We start from the raw sequence: 22,598 nt of genomic DNA on the forward strand, positions 1-22,598 counted from the left end.
AGATGAACAAAAGTTTCCTTCCAGAGTAGCCAAGGTAGTAAAGAGAGTGCAGGCTTTGTCTGTGACAGATCTAGTTTTGAAATAGCTCATCCAAAGTGTAGCTTGTACAAATAGCTTGGAGTAGGCTGAGCTCAGATTTCTTGCAAAGTAACAAAAGCAACAAGGCCTCGGTACTTAACTGTCCTCCTGCCTAGGATGCTCCAACCTGATATAGCAGCCTCATCTCTCCAACTCTGCCATACCCTCACTTAGATAATCGCTTCTCTCTGAGGCCTTCCCTAGCCTCCCTACTTTGCATCAAAGTGTCTGTGAGCATGTGTGTAATGTGTATGTGTGTGTATGTATGCAACATTCATACTCACATACTGTCCATCTACTTCCCCCACACACACCTCCGCCCCACAGAATCCTGATCAGGACATTTAGTACATAGGTATGACCTGTCTAGTTTACCATCTTTCTCCCACTAGACTGGTAAGCTCCACAGTGCATGATGTAGTTGGTCTTTATTTTTCTTGTCAATTTTGTTCACTGCCTAGTGTCTAAAGGAGGCCTAGGAGTATAAATGTCACCAAAAAGTTCTTGAATAAAGGAATATGATCTTTCAGGGTTTTCACTAGAGACCTTGTAAGTAAAGACCTCAGGAAGCAAAAAAGGCACTTAGTTAATGGTGAAGAAGAGACTGTACAAAGGCTTTAAAAGCATTTTTAAAAATAATAACAATGTCAAAGGTGACACAACACAGCTGATTAAATACTAAAAAATTGAAAGAAGAAAAAATTGCTATAAATCCTCAGAAATGAGATTATACTGGGTTATTCTACATGATAAGACATAGAAAAGTGCATTTTTTGATTTAAATTTTTGTAATTTTTATTATGATGGTTTCTTTGTTGACTCATAAGTTATTTTTTTTTACATTTATTTTATTTATTTATTTTATGTGGTGCTGAGGATCGAACCCAGCGCCTCACGTATGCTAGGCAAGCACTCTACCACTAAGCCACAGCTCCAGCCCCTGCACTTCTCTTTTACAGGTCAAAGTTTGGGAGTAGAGTGAGTTTGAAAACAGATTATGGGCTACAAGTGTAAATTCTTATGTGCTTCACCACTTGCTACATCCCTGATCAGGCCAATAACTAAAACAGACAACAAAACTGAACAAGGTAACCCAGTTTTATTTTACTTTGATTCATTTACTTTTGACAGAAGGGAAAAACAATAGAATGTATTGTTTATCAGAGCAATAATCATGTCATCAAAATTTTTCTTAATTACTATTTTTCTGACTGGAAGTTTATAAATGAATGCACTAATAATTAACACTTTTACAACAAACATTTTGGAAGACTAAGATTGCAAAAAATAAGCTACTCAATCTTTGTTTCTATTATCGTTTCTTTCCCAAACAAATACAGGAAAAAATACATATATAAAGTCAAAGCAAATATCTGATCCATTTTTCATGTAATATAAAAATTATGAGGAGTATCCCCAAGATTTTAAATCCATGAATAAAAAATAAAGACTTATCCACATCTCCTTTGAATAAGTGAACTTTCCTTATCAACTAAAATTTATTAAATATAATCAATATATTAAAGACATAATTGATATAATTTTCAGAAATATGCTCATTGTATAAAAATACAAGTAATTGCATAAGAAAAAGAAAACTCTGGAAAAAGATATGTTCTCAAATTTTGAGCAAAAATTATTAGTAATGCTTTGAGCAAAATAATTTTAAAACTTAGAGATATTTATAACAATGGATACAAACAGTTTTTCTCCAGAGTCAAAGTAAACATGACAATTATTTTTAAAGTAATCATTTTTTCCTGATTAAACTAGAGTGCTCAGAAGACCCTGAGCAAGACCCTGTCTCAAAATAAAAAAATAAAAAGGAGTGGGAATGTGGCTCGGTGGGTAAGCGCCCCCGAGTTCAATTTTCTGGGTACCAAAAAATTAAAAAATAAAAAACAAAACACTAGAGAGCTGTTGTGCTGACATATTTTACAAAATTAAAACTTCTAAATACAGCTACTCAAAAAACATGATAACAAATAAAACTTCCCTAAGCCTTTCAAATATTACTTTAAAATTTCCATTCATAATTTGGCCTTATGTAAGTGTACAGCTGACAATTCATTCTTTTTGTCCAGTTGATGTGTTACCCTGTTATGTTTCTGTTTCCCTTCATGGTGAATACTGAAAAGAGACTACTCATTTTCAGAATCTCAAAACACATAACTGTGCTAGGCAACTATTCTCATTATTCTGATTACCTTAATTCCACCAATTTAAATCAACATTTAGTCCATTTAATATTTGCTTAATATTGAATATTTTAAAACACAAAATATTATACAATATAATTCCAAGAAGGTGTGTTCTAATGCAGTAATGCTGACTGAGGGGCAGGCCAGGGAGCTACTTGCAGTGGATTAGTAACAGGTAGAAGATCCCTCTGCAAAATAAATCTAGTGAGATTTTGAGAAAAATAAAATTAAAATTCAAAACAGCATGTATGATCCTTTGGGTTAGTGAGACTCGCAGGTATGTGTTACATATTTCTGTCAAATATCAATGTTTCTCACTTTATTTAGTGCTCAATTTTCAAATTGTTAAACTTATTCTGCAGATCTGCACAATATGCATTTAAACTAAGACTTTAAAAGTTATGTTCTCAAAAATGATTTTGCTTTGTTTGTAATTATAGTCTACTAATCGCAACTATTTTCACTTACAAACAATATTCCTCTAATTCAGAATCAAATGAAATAACAACATGGAATGAGTAGACAGAGGTACATCAGTGTCTCTCTCAGGACATCATTATATGGAGGCATGGCAGAAGTGATGGAAAAAATAATTTTCTCTTATATTGGGTATCACTCAAGAATCTATTTCAACTTATAAGAATAAAACTATATGACACAGTAAAATATCAGATAATCAATCAATTAATCAAATAAATCTCATTTCAATAAATAATATCCCCAAGGCATCAAGATCTCAGTTGACTCAGCAAACAATGATAAAGGATTAGTATCTACTTCATAATATACTGTATGTATGTGTGTGTGTATATATATATATATATATTATAGAAGACCATCAATTCAAAAGAAGAGGCTGGGTTGTATCCAAGTTTTTAATAAACCTCTCTAGCTCTGCCCTAAATGTCTTTCTACTTCATCTCTGAGAAACACCTATGGAAAGCACAGTATAAAAAATCAGGTCTTCCATTTTTACAGAACACCATGTAGATATATGATTGCTCTCTTAATGAAAATAAAAAAAGGAATATAATATAAAATCTTTTTAATGTACCAGCAAGGCAACAATGAAGTAAGGAACGTCAAAACAAAGTAAAAATGAGAATGCTGGAGGTAGGAACGCATGGAAACCAGACCTTGATCGACTCGAACATGCATTATAACAATCTCTCAGGGGCCTAGAGATTGAACCAGGGCTACCCAAGTAGAAGCATCAACAAACCCTTGCACAGAATCAGTCCCCCCAGCACCACACCTTCAGTATAGGAGTGCATTAGAAATACTCCTGCTGCATCAAAAGAGGCACTACTGTTTAACACCAGCATTCTTCAGGAGTGGAAAATCTCCCCTGAGAATTCATGCCAACCACTGGTAACTCATGTAGTTTTGTGGGCCAAATTTACACTGTGTGCTTCAGATACCTCAAGCAGAGAATTTAAAGATGTCCCAGATTGTCAATGGCTATCAGAACCCAGAAGAAGCAAATATAAATACTCTCTGGGAAAATCTACTGTCATAAACTCTTCAAAGTACTCATACAGATAAAACTTACAAGGAGTGTAAGCTCATGGTAAAAAAAAAAAGTCATAAAAACATAAGGAAATAAGACACCATGAGCGAGAGTTTCTTTCTCGTGAGAAAAGGGCAGATGAGTCAGATCAAAAAGACTTTAAATACTGGAATTATCAGCATAAAATAAGCATATTTAATATGTCTCAAAAATAAGAGGTTTGGAAAGGAATAAAATGCCATCTAAAAAAACACCATACTAATATGAAGAAGGATCCAAAAATAATGGTGAAAAATTAAAAATAAAAAAACTTCACACTAATTCTTTTTACTTATTGAGCAACACGTACTAGGTATTAGACCTTCACAGGGGCTCTGGGGATAAAACAGTAGGATAAAAAAAATTTTTTTAATATAAAAATCCTATGGCATACACTATAATCCTAGAGGCTTGGGAGGCTGAGGCAGGAGGATCAAGAGTTCAAAGCCACTCTCAGCAATCAAGTCAGTGAGACCCTGTCTCTAAATAAAATACAAAATAGGGTTGGGGGTGTGGCTCAGTGGTTGAATGCCCCTAAGTTTAATCCCTGGTACCCTGCCCCCCCCAAAAAAAAATCCCCTTCAACAAGGGCAATTTTTAAAAGCAAAATATATTGTGTATTATGTGCATGTACAAATATTTAGCAGCAAATCCCATCAGTATGTACAACTATAATGTACCAATAAAAAATGTGGGGAAAAAATAAATAAATAGCAAGCAGAATATATAAGTAACTGAACAAAGAAAAAGTGAACCTAAAGACAAATAAAAAAAAAACTGTCCAGAATTGTTTACAAATACAGACAGATATCAAAAATATGAAAGAGAAGAAAAAGGAAGGAAGAAATCTAACATACATTTTATTCAATTTTCAGAAGGAAATAAGATGTGGAAGAGGCATTATTTTAAGAAATTAAAATAGCTGGGTGCTTTGACATACACCTGTAATCCCAACAGCTTGGGAGGCTGAGGCAGGAGGATCACAAATTCAAGGTCAGCTTCAGCAACTTAGCAAGGCCTAAGTAACTTAGACCCTGTCACAAAATAAAAAGGGGTAGCGACAAGGCTCACTGGTTAAGTGCCCCCTGGGTTCAATACCTGGTACACACATAACACAAGAGAGCAAGAGCAAGGGAGAAAGAAAGAAAGAAAATTTTACTAACATCAGTTCACACTTATTATTATTTTAAAATTCTATTTGTCAACAAACTACTTAAGAAAACAAGTTCTCTCTGTGTTCACCACTGAATGCCAAATCTTGAGAAATTTCTCTTAGTTTCTACAGGAAACATTTTTTAATAGAGGAAATCTCATCTCTTCCTAGAACTATTTTATAGAGTTGATGAATATAAAAATGTATGCAATGCAAGAAGGAAACAGTCAAACCAAAATACAAGTTGTACGATTTAGACACAATCTAAAATAATGTCTGGTACCACCAAAACATTGTTTCCCCAATTTATTTTCTTTTTAGCATCATATGTGAAATGTTGTTTGCCTCTTTTCTACTCATCCCTTGCACCATCCTGCCCTACACCCATTGAGTATAAGTTCCACCAGATTAGGGATCTTGTTTGCCTTCCTCAGTATTGTAGTCTAGCACCTAGAATAGTGCCCAAAGTAGAGATGCTCAATGGACATGTGACAGATGAATGAATGACAGAGTGAATGAGCAGTCTTGGGGTTGAAGCACTGTGCCATTCCAGGGCTGTCATTCTTCACATCTTGTTCAAGGTGAATGTCACTCTGGCAGTTGTGCCAGTCCACATAGTATGGCAAGAAATAGGCCAGAAACCATATGCAGCCAGCATATACACACAGCTCAGGCCTTATGTGTCTCTAACACATCCTGTTATATTTGTGAGCTGGCCATAATTTGCCTCTCTCCTAATATAGAAAACAGGGGAAAATTGTTTACACCTCATGATTAAGCTCATTCTTCGAATAACTGAGTATATATTCACATTAAGAACTTCATATATTGATACTACTGTGTCAAGTATTCTATAAATAAAGTTTATATTTTTAACAATGATTAAGGATTCGGATTTCCAACTATAAATTAGTCCACTGTAAATTCTTTGGTCATTCCTCAGTCTTTGCTAGTTAAAAATATCTCTAGAGAAATTCTTTAGTCAGTCAACTGAACTATAAAACAAATAACTCAAGTTGCTGACTCGGGAGTGGTCAGTTCTGTGATTTGCCAATTTCAATCTGCAGTTTAATAGAGCCAAAGTATTTTAAGAGTCTGGATGTAGACTTCAGTAAGATTGCATAGAATGCTACACTGACCTTCATACATATCACTCTGATGAAAAGTACACCTTCCCATTTGGTAATCCCCATCAACTGGAATACAGAAACCCAACTCTTTGGAACAGGTTATACTTCCACCATTAACTGACATGAACATTAAAAGCCTATTTTATATTTCTGATTTATTCTATGGTAATCACCATCAGCAGGGCAACCAATGAAATTCTAACTGAAGGCCTATGGTGAACACCAAACCCAAGAAGCAACTGTGCCACTGCGGAGAATTACAGGGATAATGGAAACCTGAAGTAAAACCACGCCAATATCCATCTTCCATCTTGTTTTCATCCTCCCTAAGCATCTACATGCCACAGTGATTGTCAGACTTCACTTGCTTAAGCAGCAGACTGCCTCCATTCAACAAAAATTTGTAAGAACTAAATAAATAAAATATATAAAAGCTGAACTGTTGACTGGCAGAAGGAGTAAGAACAGTAAGTACCTCTTCTGTGGTACTCGGGAATTTCAAGGTTTCAATAAGAAATCAACTCTGAAAAGCAATGGTCTAAGTGAGGAAGAAGATGATTTAATAATGAAGAAAAAATAACAATATATCATGGAGCAAGCTTCATAAGACTTTTCTAAGTAAAACATTTCTGATAAATGTTTACCTGTCTCATTTGGCTTAACCACTGAGCCCACCCTCAGCTCTTTTTATTTTTATTTGCGATATCTCTCAAAAGTTGCTCAGGACCTCAATAAATTGCTAAGGCTGGTGGCCTCACTAAATTGCTGAGGCTGGCTTTGAACTTGTGATCCCCCTGCCTCAGCCTCCTAAATAGCTGGGATTACAGGTGTGTGCTATGGCACTCAATGAGGCTTATTTGTTGAAGCCTCAATGTTCAGAGCAGGGCTTAAGGAACATGAATGGGTCATGAGGGCTCTAACTTCATGAGTGGATTAATCTATTGATGGATTCATAGCTGAATAGACTATTGGAAAGATATAGAAACTCTAGGAGGTGGAACCTAGTACCTAGTTAAAGGAAGTTGAATTGGGGATTATATTCTGTGCGCACCTTTATGTAGCCAAGAAAGAGGAGGGAAAAAAGTTTAACTAACTTGTATAGTGAACTAGGAGGGTAAATCACCTGCAAATAAGGATTTGAAAGACTATATCTAACTACATAAAAGCTTAAGTTACTTGTCACAGATGGGCCACCTTGAAGAAAGAGAAAGGAGGTCCCAAGATTACCCATTCAAAACAGAATTTCCAATGCATCATGCACAGTCATGCACAGTATTTGGATTGGAAAATTTACAAGCCAAGTTCATCATTTGATATAATACAGAAAGTGAATGAAACTGGATTTTCTCATCCATCAATGATAACCATCATTTGTTATTTTATAAGATACATGAAAGTGGCAATTACAGAGTTCTTGTTTATTTGAATATATCTATCCTACTGTTGATTACTCTGGTGAGATTGCAATGGAGCTAAATAAGGATTAGGCCCACCTAACAGCAGGATGGACTCACTTATGCTATTGCCTATATGGAATATTTTGTAGCCACTGAAAGTACATAATAATATTTAAGACCTGGGAGAAAAACTGTATTTATACTAAGTAAAAATGAATATAGAAGACTATGATTTTAATTTTGTTATTTTATTTTAAATGAAATACATATTCATAGGAATAAAACTGGAAATATCTATCCCAAAATATTACCCGTGGCTGAGTGGTGGTTGGTTCTATTATGTTTACACTTTTCAACATTTGTCAAATTTTCTATGTAAAATCAGAAAAAAAAATTAACACAAAATAAAATCTTACACAGAGAAAAGATGCGATATACCTAAAATTCTGTGATTTGTATGTAAATGTCAGAGCTGTTCTTAACTGTATGACTGTGTGGCCAAATTCCAGTCCCAACTTGTGGATGGAACAGCTGCTCAATGCAACTGCTAAGGTGAGTCAGCCTAATTGCTACAAGCATCTGGGAAAGCCCCATGTGGGAAATGACACAGCCACACCTTCCAGTTCTCAAGAGCCACTCAGTCTCTCATAAACCAGAATTACTACTTCTATGATGAAGCCTCACCAGTGCACAGCTCCAGTCCCATCTAGAAGCCTCCACTTAAGCAGATGAGGCTTATTCAACTGTTTAAGACTGCTTTCATAAGAATGCAAAATATAAGAAAATTTAGACGGTTTGCCACCTAAATGTCACAGCTGTGTACTGTCAATGAGGCTCTGGAATCATCAGAGACACAGCCTATGAAATCAACAGATCCAGGTTCAAGCTGGCTCCCCCATTTTTTAACTGTGTGAATGTGACACAAGCCTCAGTTTATTCAGCTTTCAATGAAATTGACCACACCAATTTCCAGAATTTTAGTGAATATTTAAAATATAACAGTAAGTACGGCATCTGCTAACCTAATAATGCTTCAGAAGTCTAAACACATAGAATTTTAAAATCATGTAGCCCCTTATCAGGGAGAAAAATGGATGCCATACAGTCTTTTTAAAAAATTTTTATATTTTTTATAGTAGATGGGCATAATACCTTTATTTTATTTTTATGTGGTGCTGAGGATCAAACCCAATGCCTCACACATGCTAGGCGAGGCACTCTACCAACTGAGATATAACTCCAGCCCTGGATGCCATATATTCTTAAAATCTAAATCATCCAGGACAACTTGTCAGCCCTATACACTTAAAGTGGTCAATGAGCCAATGCAAAGCACTTGAACAGGAGGTCCATTTTTTATTCTACTAATTTATTTATTTTTTCAGTGCTGGAGATGAAACCCAGGACTTTACACATGCTAGGCAAGTGCTCTACCACTAAGCCTCATCCCATCTCTGGGTGGTCTATATTTTAAAGGATATAAGCTCTGAAACAAGTTTGTGAACTGGATAGATTTCTGGAAAAATCATATCATTCTTCTCTGTATCATCTTCTCTAAGCCTACACTGAATAAAACAGGGCAATGGTGAAAATGGCACCACAAACCCATAGGAAATGTAGAAGCTGGAAATGTAGAAGCACTGCCTTCTATGCGATCAAACAGGATCAGTAAAGACAGCAGAGCCTACGTTAGAAAGAGGATATATTTCAATAATACCTCATAATACTAATATATCCTCACAGAAATTATGAAAATAATAAATACTGAAAATATTTAATCCTAATATCCTAAACAGAATATTGTAACTATAATTATAAACCAAATAAGATACCATGAAATGGAAGGCAAAGAAACAATGATAAAAAACTAGAGTCAATGATTAAAAATTCTAAATGATTGAAATATTCTAAAGAATTAGAATATTTTTAAAACACTGCTTCAAAAAAGGAGACAGCACAGTGTATTACTTTCATAGTACATAATTTGAGACAGACTTAGTGCTGAATCCTATTTCTGCCAATTACTCTATGAGAAATAGTAGGTCAGTTATTTAACCACTTAGAACATCCATTTCTTTATCCACAAAAAGGGACTTTCTAATGCTTCCACAATGGCATAACAACCAAAGATATGTAAACTTCTTGGCACAGGATACATTTCTAATGTTCTACATTGGCAGAAAAGAAAAATAAAAAAAAACTCTATAGGACCAAGGTAACATACAGCCTGACAGGCTACACCAAAAGAAAAGAGATAATGCATCAAAAGCTGGATGTCCACTGAAAGATATAGGACATAAAATAATGGTGACCTGACCTAGGTGATAAACACTGTTGAAGAGATAAAAATTGAAGGCTGTTTAAGCCAGAAAATGAAGTGGGCACTTATCACTGTAACCTGAAGGAGTCAAGGAGACAAGCAGGTTAAAGTAAATGACTATAGGAAACAAGTCAATCTGATGCAATCCTTGCCCAATCAGAAATGGCTTTCATGACGCTCAGGATAAGAGAAAAGCCAATAATGAAAGCCAGTTCAAGGGGCACACATTTGCTCCTAGGAAAGAAGGCAATGAGACCTAGGCTAGAAATTTCCTATCACTTTCATTTGGACAGAGTCAAAGGTTATCACTACCTTCTTCACTGTCCTTCAGACAACAGGAAGGACCCTGAAGGTGCTGAGAAAGAGCTGTGAAGAATGACATCCCAGTACACCATCAAGGGTAAGAAACAACAGACACTGGTGACTAAGCAGTCTCCATTCCCAGAGAACAGCTCACCTTGACTCAGTACAGCACAGTGGGCCACACTGAGTTCAGTCCACGCTCTCCATTACTACATACCTTGGACAGCTATTGTTTTGCATCTACCAAAAGGTTCCTTTAAAATTATTCTCATGTACGCTTCCTGAGGCAGGGTCTTGTCTTGTATATCATAAGTTTCTCAACCGGACACTTTTGTGCATCCCCAAGAACTCACTGGTGTGCCTAGAACAGAGGAACATTCAAGCTTAACAACTCCAAAGTGGAATCATAAAATTCATAAACTAAAAGAACCTTAGAATTCAGTATAGTTCACTGTAAATAAAAGCATTAAAGTATTCATTAGCTTGGAAACAAAAAATTCACAATGAGCCCTCTCCACCTCTCATCCTCCATTTTTCTTATTTTCTATTTTTAGCCTTTTATTTTTTATTCGCATAAAATATATAAAACATAAAAGACAGCACTTCAAACTGAAAACAAAGGTAAACTACTGAGTTAACCTCTTTATAAGTTGACTTATAAAAAGATGGTCATCTCTCTGAGGCCAAAATGTTACCCTCACAAATGATATCTTTTATATTCACGTGTATATGAAAGGCTATGTGCAAAAACCAGGAAGCTGGCACCTAATAAAGAACAAAGACCATTGTTCATTTAGTCCCTCATTCATAATTTGTATTTACATGTAAAAGAATATGAAATGTGATTCTAACTAGGAAGTAGTGTTTTTATTTTGATCATGTCAGTAACACCTCTTTTTACGCTGTGTTAATCTATATAAACGTGGATTTTTAATCCTTTCAGGTTCACAAAAGTGCTATATCATTGAGTGTCTGAGGAAAAGACTGTCCCATTCTCCCCACTTAAATTTCAAGACACTAATAAGCTCCTTTGAAGTTATCTTGGTGGGGAGGGGATCATAGGGGGTCCCCTGTAAAAACTGAAATAAGTGATATCTTGAGCAAAGTAAGAGGTTTAATTCTAAAAAACAATTCTTAGAGCCAAAAAAATACCATTCTCCCCTCACCCCTTCTGCCTCACCCCCAGGGCTGAAGGCCAAACTCAGGGCCTTGCACGTGGTAGGCAGGCACTCTCTCTGCCACTGAGCTAAAATCTCCAACCCCTAAACCGCTCTCTTGATAGTTCTTCAGAACCTCGTTATACTTGGCAATCTCCCACATTTAATCATTCTGTAAAAAATCAGGCTACACCTGCAAATAATTAAGTACAATCACAAAAAGCAGGTGCCACAACTAATATAAAACAAAACTAGGATACTCCTGCCATTAACTTAAAAGTATTCGATTAAATCTTCAAAGTAATATATAATGTATTCACATCACACAAAGATCATGCTCTCCTGAGGACACCAAAATATAGTGTAAAAGCACAAAGAAAAGCCAAGAGTTTTATCTCTTTAAAAAAAAAAAAAAAAAGGAGACAGATGTTGCCTGAAATTTGAAACCTTATCAAGTCTCATATTGTTTCACGTGACAATAATCTCAGTTTATTTTGAATAAGAAAATAATATTGGAAAGTAAAAATGTCATTTGGGGATGCTTGTGGGTCACTTAACAAACTATCAAAAAGAAAGCAAAGAAATAGATTTAAAAAATTATTTTGAGAGGTTGAACCTAACAGAAGGAAATATGAGATAACTTTTTTAAAAAGTCTCTAAAATATAATTTTCAAAAGCAATATAAATTTTAGGGTTATAGATAGCCAATAGAATAGGCCTGTTTATCTCTGCTTCTCTCCTAATCCCCATTATAATGATAGTAAAGAGAAAAAGACAGAATCCACAAAGACAAAAGGATAGGACAGACAACAGACATCAAAGGGACAGCAGACACCTCTGGGACAGCAGAGGTGACTACAGAGTCTGAAGAGCAAAGAAAAGCCAGCTAACTGCCCCTGAAAGGCCAAGGAAGGCAGCTTCCTATTCCTCAGAAGAAAAGAGTCGGAAGGGGACTGAAAAGAGCAGGCTGTCTATATAAAACACACACGTACCCTTCTATCATATTTTAAAATTAACTCAAAATGGCTTAAAGCTCTAGAATTAAGATCTGAAACAACTTTCTGAAGAGTGACCATGAAAATAGCACAAACACACACACAAAAAGATCTGAAACAATAAAATCCATAGAAGAAAACCCAGGGAAAGCTTTATAAGACATGGGGCCATTGGATTTGGCAATGGATTTCTTGTACATAGCACCCAAAGTATAGGCAGTAAAACAAAATAAACAATGGGACTACATAAAATGTGAAGATTTTCATACAACAAAGGGACTAATAAACAGAGTGAAGAGGCAACCTACGGAATGGGAAAAAAGATCTTTTGTGTTGGTAAATCTTACAGGATGTTAAAAAAAAAAAAAAAGAACTCCTACAACTGAACAACAAAAACTCCAATAAACCTATTAAGAAATGGACAGAGGACTTGGAACAGACATTTCTCAAAACATGATGTACAATGGTCAACAAGCACATAAAAAGTTGCTTAGCAGCACTAATCATGGGGAAACTGGAAATTAAAACCACATTGAGATATTACTTCCCACCCATTCGAATGGAATACAGAAAACAGTGTTGGCAAGGATGTGGAGAAACTGGAATCCTTGTATACTCTTGGAGAAATGTAAAGTGGTATAGTCACCAGGGAAAACAAACAGGCAGTTCCTCAAAATATTAAAAATGAAATTGCTGATTCAGCAATTCTACTGCTGGTATTCATATGAAAGAATGGAAAGCACTGACTTGAAGACATATTTACACACCCATGTTCACTGCAGCACTGTTCAAGAACAGTGCACCATTTAGGTGGTAAATGGACATTGACAGATGAATACATGAATAAAATATTATATATGCACACAATGGAAATAGTATTCACCTACAAAAAAAGAAGAAACTTCCATCATTTGCTATAACATGGATGAGCTTTGAAGTCATTATGCTAAGCGAAACAGCCAGTCACAAAAAGACAAATACTGCCTTCATTCCACTTTTATAACTTAAAGAAACAAAAAGTAGATGATGATTGCCCAGAGTAGAGGAAGGAGAGAAACAGTAGCCATTTAGTGGGTAGGGAGCTTTAGTTTTACAAGATGAAAAAAAAAATTCTAGAGCTATTTTGCACAATAATGTGCATGTGGTTAACACTACTGCACTATACAAATTTTATATTGTGCTTTTTTACCACAATGAAGAAAAATTGGGGACATTTTCCTGGACTATCTGAATAGGTCCAGTGTAATCACAGGGTTCTTAGAAGTAGAAAGGATAGGTAGAAAATCAATTAGAAAAATGCAATGTGAGCTATATTTGGCCTACTATTGCTGACTTTAGTGATGGAAGAGGGTCATGGGACAAGGCAACTTCCAAAAGCTGGGAAAGTAAGAAACTGAGTTTTCTCCTGAGCCTCCAGAAAGGCAAGAGGATCTCCAAGTTCAAAGCCAGTTGCAGCAATTTAGCAAGGCCCTAAGCAACTTAGTGGGGCCTAGTTTCAAAATGAAAAATAACAAACAACTGGGGGTATGGCTCAGTGGTTAAGCACCCCTGGGTGCAGGGAGGGAGGGAAGGAGGAAGGGAGGGAGGGAGGAAGGGAGGGAGGGAGGGAGGGAGGGAAGGAGGAAGGGAGGGAGGGAGGGAGGGAGGGAAGGAAGGAGGAAGGGAGGGAGGAAGGAAGGAAGGAAAGGGGAGGGAGGGGGGAGGGGAGGGAGGGGGGGAGGGGAGGGAGGGGGGAGGGGAGGGGGGGAGGGGAGGGAGGGGGGAGGGGAGGGGGGGAGGGGAGGGAGGGGGGAGGGGAGGGAGGGGGGGAGGGGAGGGAGGGGAGGGAGGGGGGGAAGGGAGGGAGGGGAGGGAAGGGGGGAAGGAAGGGAGGGAGAGAAGGAAAAGAAAAAGAAAGGAATGCAGCCCATGCACACTTTCATTCCAGCCTAGAGACACCTGCATGAGCTGAGCTTCCTGAATTACCAAACTGTTATAACAAAGTTGTGCTGCTTTAAGCAAAAAGAAGAAGGAAAAGCAGTCAGAACCCAATATCCTCTCTCCCATCAGTTAGAGCCACATAACCCATCCTAATCCTGTAACAGATGGAAGTTTACTTTGGAAAAAAGGGCACAGAAAGACTTCAGATTCAGGGACTCCAGAAAAAGCTGAACAGGCATTTAGATCTAACCATTACAGGTGTGGATGGTGAGACCGTGGCTTTCCCTGCTTGGTTCCCCCAAATCCTCTCAGGCAGGCTTAACCCTTACAAAAAGGTAAATAGAGGAACGTTTTTTGGAGAAAGTAAAATATCCAAGGGGAAAAAAAATGTCCAGATTCTGATGAATAGGAGTCACCCACTGATATAAACAAGTCCCTGCCCAAGAACTACAGGGAAGCCCTCCAGGTAACGAAGTTTCCAGTCTATTTTCTATTGTCTCCTTAAATATGAACAGAAAACTCAATTCTCACCATTTATTTCAGAAAAAAATCTTTGACATTAAAGGCAGGGATCAAACAATCAGATAAAAAAGGGGGACATACAGAAAAATGTGTAAAGAGCAGAGAAAACCAGCAAAATAATACAATTCATATTCTCAAAGGAAAGGAGGAAACATGTAAACTATAAAACAAAAACTCTATTCTACTTTTAAAAAGGAAATATTCAGAGGCCCTCAAAAATTAAATTCAAAATTACAAGCATGCTAGCTGAAATTAAAAACTCAATAGATACCAAGAAAACCTCTCAGAAAATAGAATAACACAGAGAGATGGAAAATAACAAAGAAAAAGACAAAAGAAAATTAAAGGATCAATCAATACATTAGTCTAAAATTTAACAGAAATCAATAAATGACAATTAAAACATGCTACGTTGTTTAGAAATAGGTAAGTGACTATCAGAAAATACTAAACTCTAACTCTAATAATGAAGATTCCAATGTCAAATATGTATATCAAAAAATTGAAAGAAAATTATTCTAGGGTAGGAAAGCATTAGTTACAATATTTTGTTTTTTTAAAAAAAACACATGATTGTTTAATATACATATATAATTAATTAAATGGCAGAAATATATGCTTGACCATTTCAGTTTTATCCCCCAACTATTTCTCATATTTTCAAATTGGTCACAAACAACTGTTTGTTTAGATCTTCTCAATGTAAATATACAGAGAATATTAAACTATGCATAAAGATACATAAAGAAATCTAAAACTCTATTTACCTGAATCACGTTGTTACTTTTCTTCATCAGTCTTCCTTATGATCTAGGAGGAAATTAAGTATATTAAAGTTCATTCTTCAGATAATGAACTGCTCATAAGAAAAAAAACCCAGTCAAGATAATTATTATTCACTTCTTATTATCCATCCGTAGGGGGAAAATGTCCTTTCCCACTTCCCAGCTTACTTTTGGTTGCATTGAAATTCAAAGTAACCTGCAATTAGGCAAAACCAAGCAGAAGAGGAATGTAAATCCAACACCAATAAAACATCATACACCAATAGGACAGTGTGAATTTTTAAATCATGTGCCTTCATAAATTAACCCTTCTCTATTTAGGCAAATGAGCACTAATATACTATAAGGAGAACAATAAACTAGGAAGCATATTATTCAAACTATAAGAATTACAACTCTGGGGGCTGGGGTTGTGGCTCAGTGGTAGAGTGCTCGCCTAGCATGCATGAGGCACTGAGTTCAATCCTCAGCACCACATAAAAAAATTAAATAAAGATACTGTATCCACCTAAAATTAAAAAATAAATACTTAAATTAAAAAAAAAAAAAAAGAATTACAACTCTGGCCAAGAGCAGTGGCACATGCTTGTAATCCCAGCAGCTCTGGAGGCTGAAGGAAGAGGATTACAAATTCAAGGCCAGGCTCAGCAATTTAGTGAGCCCTAAGCAATGTAGCAAACCCTGTCTCAAAAAATAAAAAGGGCTAGGGATGTAGCTGAGTGGTAAAGCGCATCTGGGTTCAATTCCAAATACCCAAAAAAGAACTACAACTCTGAAATAGAAAGGGGTAACAAAATGTCTAAATTTTCATTTCTACAAAAATGCAATCAATAGCAAGCTAAGTGGAACGACTCAGACTGTGTCCATAGGTGTATGGTCGAAAAATTTATACACAGACTTCAGTCCTTCAATCACACTAAAGGATTAAAACTGCCTCTTCATTTCATTTCATGAAAGACTTTCACATGTGAATTACAGTACTATATAAAAGGGGAAAGATACCTTTTTAATAAACATTTTTATTAGACTACATTCATAAAGAAAATCCAAAATTCTGCTAAAGTGAACTGTTGTGGTTTGGATGTGAGGTCTCCCCCAAAAGCTCCCATGTGAGACAATGCAAGAAGGTTCAGAGGAGAAATCATTGGGTTGTGAGAGTCTTAACCTAATCAGTGAATTAATCTCTTGATAGGGATTAACTGGGTGGTAACTGAAGTCGCAGGGTGTGGTTGGAGGAAGTGGTTCTTTGGGGGCGTATATTTCCATCTGGCAAGTATCGACCTTTCCCTCTGCTTGCTGATCATCACATGGGCTGCTTCCCTCTGCCACACTTTCACCATGATGTTCTGCCTCACCCCAAGTAAGAGCCTGCTGTCTGTGGACTGAGACCTCTGAAATTATGAGTCCTTAAATAAACTTTTCCTCCTCTACAATTGTTCTGGTTGGATCCTTTTAGTCACAGCAGCAAAAAAAAAAAAAAAGCTGACTAAAATATGAACATACAATAGCCACTACTCTTCCAAAAGGTCAATACTGCCCTGACTTCAAACACCACACAGTAGTCTTGCCTGCTGTTGAGGTTATTAGGGATCATTATTATTCAGGGATCTATCTAGCAATCTAAGAATCTCTGTACCTGGATCAAAATAAAATGCTTTAGGGAGAGAAAAGTAGGATAGCTCCAAGGTGATATTATTTCAGAAAAATGCTCCCATGTCTAAGGAAGGTGTTTTGGCAGGTCGGTTGCTTGTTTGAGGTCAACCTGCAAGTTCTCCAGAGACTGCTTTTATGGGAGAAATAGAAGGAAAAGGGTCTTCCTGATGTCCAGAATGAATGTTCTGCTGTGCCCAAGACTTGATAAGGCAAGGATGGAGGGGATAAAGGAAAGGGCCAGAAGGGGTTTGGCATTCTTTCTACAGATGCAAAAACAACTATCAAGTAGAGATAATAACCTATCTTGTATGTGTCAGAAGCTAGACCAAGATACTAATGTAGCAACCTGCTTGACCTTCCAATTCCTTTGAAAACTGTTTCACTCCCTGATGGGTGTGTGGGAGACCTTGCCTTTTGGTTTTATTTCCCCCATCAGGTTTCTCCCCACGGAAGTACATCACATAATCCCTTACCCCTCCCCCTCCTCTCTGAAGGGCGTCAAAGTCAAAAGTTTTCTCTCAACTAATCCCAAGGGACACAGTGTGTGTTCGATTGCCAGTCACCCTGCCAATCAGCACCCGCCACATGGCCAAAGCAACCCTTCTTAAACTGAAGCTTACAGGCTCACACTGCTGCTCTCTTCCTCTCTTTTCTTCCCTTTCAGGCAGCCCCCCAATAAAATCTCTTGGTTGAATTTCCGTCTCAGGTGAGTCACTCACCTTTCAGTCCCCCAGTCTACAGGTAACAACAGTCTCAAAACTGCAGTACAAGGGCTGGGGTTGTGGCTCAAGTGGTAGAGTGTTCGCCTAGCACGTATGAGGCACTGGGTTTGATCCCCGGCACCACATAAAAATAAAATAAAGATATTGCGTCCACCTAACAGTAAAAAATAAACTTTTTTAAAAAGCAGGACTGTGTATGAACTAAAAATGTCAGTAGGTAAGGCAAAGCTATTCCTCTTTCAAGATTTTATGCAGGGCTAGAGTCTACATAAACAGAAAGGGAAGTGTTCTCAGAAACAAAGCCACATGATTAGATACAGAACATGTTGTCTTGGTCTTGCCCATGAATCATTTAAAGAAAAAGAATCAGTTATGCAGGATCCAAAACTTCATCTGAATTCCAAAAACCAAATGGTTTTTGTCACCCATAGAGTAAGTCCAGTTATCTTTCTGTACCTCCAAGAAGGGTTTCCACAGGAACCCATACACTCCCAAGGTGTAATCTTCTGAAACATTAACTGGTTTTATTGCACTATACATTTTCCCTCTGCAACAGGAGACACCAAAAGAACATGATGGCCCTCAGAGACAGTCACAAATGCAGAGAGGCAAATTTCCACCAACATGCCAAACCCACAGGGCTATTTAATTTCCATCATAAGTACTTTCAAAAAGCAGGGCCAAAATGGGAACGCAATTCAAAAAGGGAACTTTCCATTCTTCCACTTGACAGACAGAGAGAGAGAGAGAGAGAGAGAGAGAGAGAGAGAGAGAGTAAAATAAGACAAATATATCATATTTTAAGACAACAGGACACATCAAAGACATTTAGCTGTCAATAAGGTCTTCCTGTATCCTCACTGGTAAATACAAAATAGTATCTCAGTGACAACAATTATGATTGTCAGAAGTCATCAAATGCCTCTACATGTAGTCCTACAAGAACACTGGGGGAGGGAGTGAAAAGGTGAAACCCCAACTCAATCAGACATACACACAAGGCTCAAACATGATATAACATGTCTAAGATCAAAAACCAAGGTTGCACGTTGAGAAGGTGGGACAGGAGTTCCAAATCAAGTCTGACAAACTCCTTCAGGGTACAGTGTTGTGCAAGTAAGTCAGTTCTGACTTAATGATGAATGAACTGGAATATTCTCCTCAATTTCAAAGCATTTAGTGGTCCTTTCACTATTTTCTAGTTCCAAATTGTTTTTTTTTTTTTTTGATCATCACAAGTAAAGGATATTGACATCCCTTCCTTCTGTGAAATGGGAGAAGTATCTTCTTAGCAAGTGGCTTGAGGACAGGGAACAAAAATAGGCCTTATAGATTAGATAACTGCTAAAGCAGCTGAGAGCACTCTGGTGATCTTCCTTATATGGGATCTAGCACAGGGAATGCATAGTGAAAGCTGTGGGCTTGCTTTTCAATGGATACATTTCTTGAAGATAAAAGAAGTTTTTTTAAGGTCTGTATGAATGAGCAAGTTAACTATGCATACCATGCATGATAGAGCTTCTGGGGAAAAAACATCCTAAATTAGAAGGCCATAGCTCTAAAGTTTCAATCAGGACTGAGTAAAAAGTGAGGTGAAAATCTTTGTAGACATAAATGCAATGACATTCAGAAGAATACTGATGGAGGGACAGGACACAATCTGGTGCCCTTCTCCTAATCTGAAAAAATCTGGTGTAGCAATATTTAAACTTCTATGTGTTTATTACTGGTGACTTGCTTTCAAGAAAAACACACTGAAATAGAAGTTTGCAAGGGTAAAAATGAATGGGCTTAAGCACCAAGGCTGAGGAGAGAAAAGATTAAAGTTCCCAACATTCTATAAAGCACTGGCAAATTCCCATTTTACAAGTTTGCATCTGGAGGACCAGCCCTTTCTATGCTGATTCTGTCCTCTTAAATGATGGAGGGCAAAAGTTTCATCTTAGAGGTCAACATGACTGACTGATGGATTGACTGATTGATTGAGACTGATTGATTGGCGGTGGCTGCCCAGAAGCAACACTGAAAGTGCTCAAATCAGCTGCCATTGTGTTGCCACTGTGTGCCATGGATGTGTGACATGGAAATCGCAGCAGGCATGCTTCATTTTGGCAGCCATGTCCTGACCTAGTTATTATTATAGTTCAGTTACTTCTTCTCAGGGGAAGATGGCATGTAATTAGACATGAATAATGCCGAGAGACCAGTAACAGCACAAGATCAATTTAATAATATTTTTCCATTAAAATTGTACTTTATTGGAATAATAAAACACACTGAAAACCTTCGTTCTTACTTATAAACAGAGTGTTATGGAAATTAGAGCCTGGCTAAAAAGAATATAAAATCCAAGGTACAAAGCTGGTGTTTTCTTCTTTTATACAAAGCTTGCATTTTCTTCCTTTAATGTCTAACTCTCAATAAAGACAGTTTCATTGATTCCCTCCCTTCCTTTCCTCTGCTTGGAGAAGAACATTGACTATCTCGCGAGTCACTGGAAAGCCTTGGGCATGGTCTCAGCTTTGGGGACTGAGTCACCCAGGAGGCTTCCTCTTGCTGGCAGCTGGTTCCAACTCTCCTCACAAGGGAGAATGACTTTCCATTACCCTCAAGGAAAGCCTAAATCTGTCCATCACTCTGCTGCATTCTTACTTTTTCCAGATTAAAAGAATCATACAAGGAAAAAGTTGAATGTCTTCTCCCAGCCCTTCCTCAAGCAACTTAAGAGCCAATCAGGATTCTGTTAGGTGACTCACAGAGCTCTTTTCTCTGAGGGGCTTGGCCAAAACATAAAACAAAATACAAAACATAAAAGGTCATCTATTAACTACCCTGGGAGCTTATCAAGTTCTCAGCTGGCCTCTGAAGCAGCTTTTCCTTTTCCTTTTCCTCTGTAAGGGTATTTGAGTAGAGGAGTTTGGGACAGGCTGCCCAGCAGGAAAGGACAGATTTTACAAATTGCCATCTACTAAATGTGGGGGATGAATGAGAGAATCTGGGAGAATTAATTCCAGAGAAAGACGCCACACACTTAAGGAGGTAGTTACTCTAAATACTGTCAACTATGCTTCAGGAAATGGGAAATTGAAATTTATGGGAACAAAGTAGAACTGGTAAAAGGGTGGAAATAAATCCAGTTTTGACTGTGACCTCAAAGCAAACAATGGGTCCTCTCTCTTCCCACCCAAAGTGACCAAGTGCTGAGGAAAGATAAGGGACTTTATGCCCTCATTCCACCAACATTTATTGGGCATCAAGGTAGAAGTGCAGCTTTCCTGAAGGAACTCAAGGTTTAGCACAGAAAAAAAAAAACAGCACACCCAGTATTCACATTTCCATTCGCTGTGGAATAACAACATCAACTAACACATCCCCTCCATGTTAGGGGACAGAAAAAATCTCTACATATTTTGTGCATCTCATTTGAACCCATCACACGAGCCTGTGAGACTGCCAAATACCTTTCCCAGTTGGTTCACTGGTGATAACTGAAGCATATGGGACACAGAACAGAATACTTCAAACAAAAAGTGTTTTTTAAATTCAAACTAATTTTCAAATTACACCTTCCCCTCCAGAGACAAATCTCAAACCCTATTTTACCTTTCACAAGCTGCCCCACAAGCGACTGAGGTTCCTAGAACTTTTACTGAGAAATTTACAAGTTGAAGAAGTAGTTTTCTTCAAACATCACAGGCCTTGTTAATGAGGGCCACTCGGGCAATGCCCTGCCTCCAATTTAATGACAGCATTTTGGGCTGTTTTTAAATCCCTACCATAGTTGTGCCAAAATGATCTTCCTCATGTTATCAACCATAGCTTCTTAAGGGAAAAAGCACCTAGTAAAAACATATGCATTTGTCCATTACCGGTTATATCAAATCAAGATTCTCAGTTAACCACAAAACCATCTTTACTTGCCACATTCAGTTATTCTTTTCAACACTTCATTACTACCCATCTCAAGAGACAAATTGTGTTACTAGATGTTTGCTCCTACAGTTCCTTGTAATGTCCTCCCACGATTTGTCCCCACACTGTTAATCCATGCCCATCACCTGGCCTACAGCAAGCCATAGAAATATGTTTGCAATAATGGAGAAATTGTCCACACAATCTTTTCTGACATAATAAAACTTTATTCTCAAAATATTACATGTGCACCAATAAACTTTGGATCGGTAATTAAGTAATTAGTTTCATATTACATTTGAAAATGTACCGTCCATTTTACAGTATTTGTTTGTTTGTTTTAATAAAAGATTGAACTCAGGGGTGCTTAACCACTGAGCCAATCTCCAGCCCTTTTGTTTTATATTTTATTTTGAGACAGGGTCTTGCCAATTTGCTTAGGAACTCACTAAATTACTGAGGCTGGCTTTGAACTGGTGATTCTCCTGCCTCAGCCTCTCAAGCCTTTGGGATTACAGGCATGTGCCACCATGCCCAGCCCATTTTACAATCTTATTCCTCTACCAAAAATAATTTTTTAACCTAAGAAGGATTAATCACCATTAATTTTTTAAAAATAATTCTCTACACTGTGTTTAATCTACCATAATCTAAGTAGCCTCACAAGCACAAGTCACAACACATCCCAAACATACCGCATATAGTGCAGCGATTTAATAACTTGAAAGCTAAGTACCTTGCCTTTTGAGTCTGGATTATTTTTAAATATGGAGAAGAATAGGTATTTACTGGAAATTAACG

At 37.2% G+C, this 22,598-nt stretch overlaps 1 protein-coding gene across 4 annotated transcripts in view; it reads right to left on the bottom strand.

Annotated features, from left to right (window-relative positions):
• Sgms1 (sphingomyelin synthase 1) overlaps nucleotides 1-22,598 on the bottom strand; it is a 241,629-nt gene that overhangs the window by 118,673 nt on the left and 100,358 nt on the right. For 3 of the 4 annotated variants that reach the window (XM_021735877.3, XM_040273816.2, XM_078042066.1), the window contains 2 exons: nucleotides 15,493-15,535; nucleotides 10,349-10,492 (listed from right to left, as the gene is read on the bottom strand). The gene's annotated coding sequence lies outside the window, so the exon portion shown is untranslated. The remainder of the gene's footprint in view (nucleotides 1-10,348; nucleotides 10,493-15,492; nucleotides 15,536-22,598) is intronic. The other variant, XM_040273817.2, reaches the window with a different exon arrangement.

This window comes from Ictidomys tridecemlineatus, chromosome 1 (assembly GCF_052094955.1).
Source record: "Ictidomys tridecemlineatus isolate mIctTri1 chromosome 1, mIctTri1.hap1, whole genome shotgun sequence".
Taxonomy (NCBI): Eukaryota; Metazoa; Chordata; class Mammalia; order Rodentia; family Sciuridae; genus Ictidomys; species Ictidomys tridecemlineatus.